The 5,874-nt window shown below is 37.1% G+C and overlaps 1 long non-coding RNA gene across 1 annotated transcript; it reads right to left on the bottom strand.

Annotated features, from left to right (window-relative positions):
• Positions 1-975: 975 nt before the first annotated feature.
• Positions 976-2,134, bottom strand: LOC119987354. The gene is made up of 2 exons (XR_005465438.1): positions 1,931-2,134; positions 976-1,319 (listed from the first exon to the last, which is right to left on the bottom strand). It is a non-coding gene; the product is annotated as an uncharacterized LOC119987354 (long non-coding RNA).
• Between the last annotated feature and the right edge of the window lie 3,740 nt (positions 2,135-5,874).

Genomic DNA, 5,874 nt, shown 5'->3' with positions numbered 1-5,874 from the left:
ACAACCATGATCCCCAGTGAAGTCGCCAGCTGAAGCAACCGGCTTAAAAACAATGAAGTCGCCACCAATTGATTTTTAGGATGCAATTGGACATCCATTTTGGTCTACGAAAAGAAGTGGGTAAGGGGGTCTATTGAGCATGGGGAAGGTGTTAGGCACCCCACAACTCCCGAAAACGGTTACCTTCAAAAATGTTTTCCTATTTGGCTCTACTTTGATTTGAGGAATGATTGTATGTCCCAAATGTTTTAATGAGTTTTCCATATGCCCGGAAAATCATGTATTATCAAATGGGTGGAAATGTTCCATTAATGTTAGACCAAGATTTGATTTTAAAAATCTTATTTTTATGGGTTTTGATAAAAAGAAGGAGAAAGGGTGCACGGGATCACTACGGCCATTCCCGGCTTGGCCAAAAATGTTTTACTTGGTCTTGGATGAGAAAAGTCCATATCGGAGTGGGTTTTGATGTTTTGGATGATTTGGAAAAAATGCTATTTGGATAGAAACATGGGAATGGGTTTTGATGGTTTTGGAGAAGAGATTTTTGGGAACTTGGTTGATGCACCAAAAAGGCCCACGATCGATGAAAAAAATATTCAATTCAAGCCTTACTCACAATTATATTCTTTATGAGAAAAGAAAGAATCCATTTAAGGCCCATCGGACGGGCCAAATATCTTTAAACCCCCCTTTGGGTCCTTAAATAAATTCTCCTAATCCCTAAAAACATATTTGCTTTCTGGGTCCACGAAATCCAAATGTTTTGGATGAATGCCAATGGAACCCCAATATCTTGAAGGCTCCTTGGTATTCAAAGAAAACATAATGGTTCCGTAAATTAATCTTGGTGTGTTTATTAAAGTGAGACGGCTTAGATTAATTCTAATGACTAACGCGTTGCATTTATTTTCATGGCATTCAAACAATCCTAGCATACATCTAAACATCATGGCATAGTGTGAGAAATCAAAGTCCTAAGCATGCATTCTAATGCCATCATCATTCACGAAATCAATTCCTCATTTCTATATGCTTCTAACATCCTAGAATATCATGTATGCATTTTCTATTTTACATCCACTATTTTTGCTACACTATTACAAGACTTACATTTTACAAGAATACATGACAAATAATAAAATTAAAAAATGAAATTTATACAAATGTACAAAAACCCAATATTGCCCGCGAGGCCCATTGCTCCAACCCGATCCAAATCCTCTAAGTATGCCCTCCGGCCCAAGTAGGGTCAAACCCGATCCAAACCCAACAAATCAAACATAAGAATGGGTAGAATTGAATACTCAAATGTAGACCTAAACTCAAATCAACATCAAACTTACATTGGGAGATTAACCCACATTAACCAAAATTTCACATTATGTAACAAATCAAACATATGAATTTAACAAATCTGACTCCCCATTTTCCACATTTTAAATCCAGTAAAAACATTGAACCTAGCCTCACCTTGAGCCTAGCCTCACTTTGACAAAATTCCCTCGAACCGAATACCAATTCCAAAATTCAATCATTAAAATCACAAACATAAACTACAATCCACAAACCACATATATATGGCAAACTATCAACAACAAACACTTAAAATCAACCAGAACATCATAATACTTTATAATCAGCTAGAATCCACACAACTCAACCAGTGATAATAACAACCACACTACTCAGAACATCAACTAGAACATCAGCCAGTAATAGTAATTTATAATCAGCTAGAATCTATACAACTCAGAACATCAACCAACTAAGACTAGCACAAGTCATTACTCAATGCATAATTTCAGTTCAGATTCATTAATACAAGCAGCCTCATATTTGTAAATCTAAGCAAATACAAACCGATTACAACTCAGAAAGGTAACCAGAGCAACAACAAGGAGATAGAACCAGAACGGGTGTCGATTACCTTCTGTTGATCCTTTGTGGCTTCTTTTCTTCTAGTTCTTCTCTTGTCTTTGACTTGTGCGGCGATTCCCTCTCCTCTCCGATTCTTTTTCTATCAAACCTTCTTCTCCTCTTTTATGGTGCCGTCCCCAAAAGAAACCCTTCCTTTTCCCTTGTTTTTTTTCTTTTTTCCCCCAATTCTCCGGCTGCTACCTCCCTCTCTCAATCCAAAACCCCTTCTTTTATACTATATCCTTATAAAACCCTATTTCATCCTTTTACCAAAATGTCCCCCCAAACCCTATTTATTTTCTCCTAAGAAATTGATATTTTGGTCTTTTCCAATGTTTGTGCAAAAAACCTTAAAGGTGTCACCTTTCCTTTTTAAAGGTTTTATTTATTTATTTAATTCTCCTATTTTTTAGATATTTTCTAGAGTTTTGTTGTATTGGGTTTGGATTTGAATTTTTATGGGCTTATGACCCAAGAAATGGGCTTTAGGATTTTTGCATGTTTGTGGGTCCAAGAAATAGGCTTTCATTTTTTTGTAAACTTACGGGCTCCAGAACGGGCTTTCGAATTATTATTATTATTATATTTTTAATTTTTCTATTTTTCTATATATATATATATATATTTTTTTTTTTTGGCCGGACGAAAACCGGGTACTACATTGTGCAATTTCAAACATAACTTGGGCTATTCCCATCTTTAACTTACGAAACGTTGCACGAAGGCTAAACTAGCAAGTTAGACTTCTAAGAACACTAAATAGAGTACAATGGTCCACATTGATGCTTTGGAATTGCTCAACTCTCTCCATAGAGGAACTTTGCACGTTTTTGTGCAATTTCAAACATAACTTGGTCTATTCGCATCTTTAACTTACTAAACGTTGCACGACGGCTAAACTAGCATGTTAGACTTGTAACAACACTACATAGACTGCAACGGTCCACATTGATGCTTTGGAATTGCTCAACTCTCTCCATAGAGGAGCTTTTCACGTTTTTATACAATTTCAAACATAACTTGGTCCATTCCCATCTTTAACTTACGAAACGTTGCATGAAGGCTAAACTAGCAAGTTAGACTTCTAAGAACACTAAATAGAGTACAACGGTCCATATTGATGCTGTGAAATTGCTCAACTCTCTCCATAGAGGAGGTTTTCACGTTTTTGTGCAATTTCAAACATAACTTGGTCTATTCGCATCTTTAACTTACTAAACGTTGCACGACGGCTAAACTAGCATGTTAGACTTGTAACAACACTACATAGAGTGCAACGGTCCACATTGATGCTTTGGAATTGCTCAACTCTCTCCATAGAGGGGCTTTTCACGTTTTTATGCACTTTCAAACATAACTTGGTCTATTCGCGTCTTTACCTTACGAAACGTGGCACGAAGCCTAAACTTGCAAGTTAGACTTCTAAGAACACTAAATAGAGTACAACGGTCCACGTTGATGCTTTGGAATTGCTCAACACTCTCCATAGAGGAGCTTTTCACGTTTTTGTGCCATTTCAAACATAACTTGGGCTATTCGCATCTTTAACTTACGAAACGTTGCACGAAGGCTAAACTAGCACGTTAGACTTGTAAGAACACTAAATAGAGTGCAACGGTCCACATTGATGCTTTGGAATTGCTCAACACTCTCCATCGAGAGCTTTTCATGTTTTTGTCCAATTTCAAACATAACTTGGTCCATTCCCATCTTTAACTTGCGAAACGTTGCACGAAGGCTAAACTAGCAAGTTAGACTTCTAAGAACACTAAATAGAGTACAACGGTCCACATTGATGCTTTGAAATTGGTCAACTCTCTGCATAGAGTAGCTTTTCACGTTTTTGCGCAATTTCAAACATAACTTGGTCTATTCGCATCTTTAACTTACGAAACGTTGCACGAAGGCTAAGTTAGCAAGTTGGACTTCTAAGAATACTAAATAGAGTACAACGGTCCACATTGATGCTTTGGAATTGCTCAACTCTCTCCATAGAGGAGCTTTTCATGTTTTTGTGCAATTTCAAACATAACTTGGTCTATTCGCATCTTTAACTTACGAAACGTTGCACGAAGGCTAAAGTAGCAAGTTGGACATCTAGGAACACTAAATAGAGTACAACAGTCCACGTTGATGCTTTGGAATTGCTCAACTCTCCCCATAGAGGAGCTTTTCACGTTTTTGTGCACTTTCAAACATAACTTGGTCCATTCGCATCTTTACCTTACGAAACGTGACACGAAGGCTCAACTAGTAAGTTAGACTTTTTACAGCACTAAATAGGGTCAACGGTCCACATTGATGCTTTGGAATTGCGCAACTCTCTCCATAGAGGAGCTATTCACGTTTTTATGCAATTTCAAACATAACTTGATCTATTCGCATCTTTAACTTACGAAACGTTGCACGAAGGCTAAATTAGCAAGTTTGACTTCTAAGAACACTAAATAGAGTACAACGGTCCACATTGATGCTTTGGAATTGCTCAACTCTCTCCATAGAGGAGCTTTTCACGTTTTTGTGCGATTTCAAACATAACTTGGTCTATTCGCATCATTAACTTACGAAACGTTGCACGAATGCTAAATTAGCAAGTTGGACTTCTAAGAACACTAAATAGAATACAACGGTCCACGTTGATGCTTTGGAATTGCTCAACTCTCTCCATAGAGGAGCTTTTCATGTTTTTGTGTAATTTTAAACATAACTTGGTCTATTCCCATATTTAACTTACGAAACGTTGCATGAAGGCTAAACTAGCACGTTAGACTTCTAAGAACACTAAATAGAGTACAACGGTCCATATTGATGCTTTGGAATTGCGCAAGTCTCTCCATAGATGAGCTTTTCATGTTTTTGTGCAATTTCAAACATAACTTGGTCTATTCGCATCTTTAACTTATGAAACATTGCATGAAGGCTAAACTAGCACGTTAGACTTCTAAGAACACTAAATAGAGTACAACGGTCCATATTGATGCTTTGGAATTGCTCAACTCTTTCCATAGAGGAGCTTTTCACGTTTTTGTGCAATTTCAAACATAACTTGGTCTATTCCCATCTTTAACTTACGAAACGTTGCACGAAGGCTAAACTAGCAAGTTAGACTTCTACGAACACTAAATAGAGTACAATGGTCCACATTGATGCTTTGGAATTGCTCAACTCTCTCCATAGAGGAACTTTCACGTTTCTGTGCAATTTCAAACATAACTTGGTCTATTCGCATCTTTAACTTACTAAACGTTGCACGACGGCTAAACTAGCATGTTAGACTTGTAACAACAGTACATAGAGTGCAACGGTCCACATTGATGCTTTGGAATTGCTCAACTCTCTCCATAGAGGAGCTTTTCACGTTTTTATGCAATTTCAAACATAACTTGGTCTATTCCCATCTTTAACTTATGAAACGTTGCATGAAGGCTAAACTAGCAAGTTAGACTTCTAAGAACAATAAATAGATTACAACGGTCCATATTGATGCTTTGAAATTGCTCAACTCTCTCCATAGAGGAGCTTTTCATGTTTTTGTGCAATTTCAAACATAACTTGGTCTATTCCCATCTTTAACTGACGAAACGTTGCATGAAGGCTAAACTAGCAAGTTAGACTTCTAAGAACACTAAATAGAATACAACGGTCCACGTTGATGCTTTGGAATTGCTCAACTCTCTCCATAGTGGAGCTTTTCATGTTTTTGTGCAATTTCAAACATAACTTTGTCTATTCCCATCTTTAACTTACGAAACGTTGCATGAAGGCTAAACTAGCACGTTAGACTTCTAAGAACACTAAATAGAGTACAACGGTCCGTATTGATGCTTTGGAATTGCGCAACTCTCTCCATAGAGGAGCTTTTCATGTTTTTGTGCAATTTCAAACATAACTTGGTCTATTCGCATCTTTAACTTATGAAACGTTGCACGAAGGCTAAATTAGCAAGTTTGACTT

This window comes from Tripterygium wilfordii, chromosome 20 (assembly GCF_013401445.1).
Source record: "Tripterygium wilfordii isolate XIE 37 chromosome 20, ASM1340144v1, whole genome shotgun sequence".
Classification (NCBI taxonomy): Eukaryota; Viridiplantae; Streptophyta; class Magnoliopsida; order Celastrales; family Celastraceae; genus Tripterygium; species Tripterygium wilfordii.
Note: the sequence above shows the minus strand (reverse complement) of the source record. Positions and strands in the feature narration are given on the sequence as shown.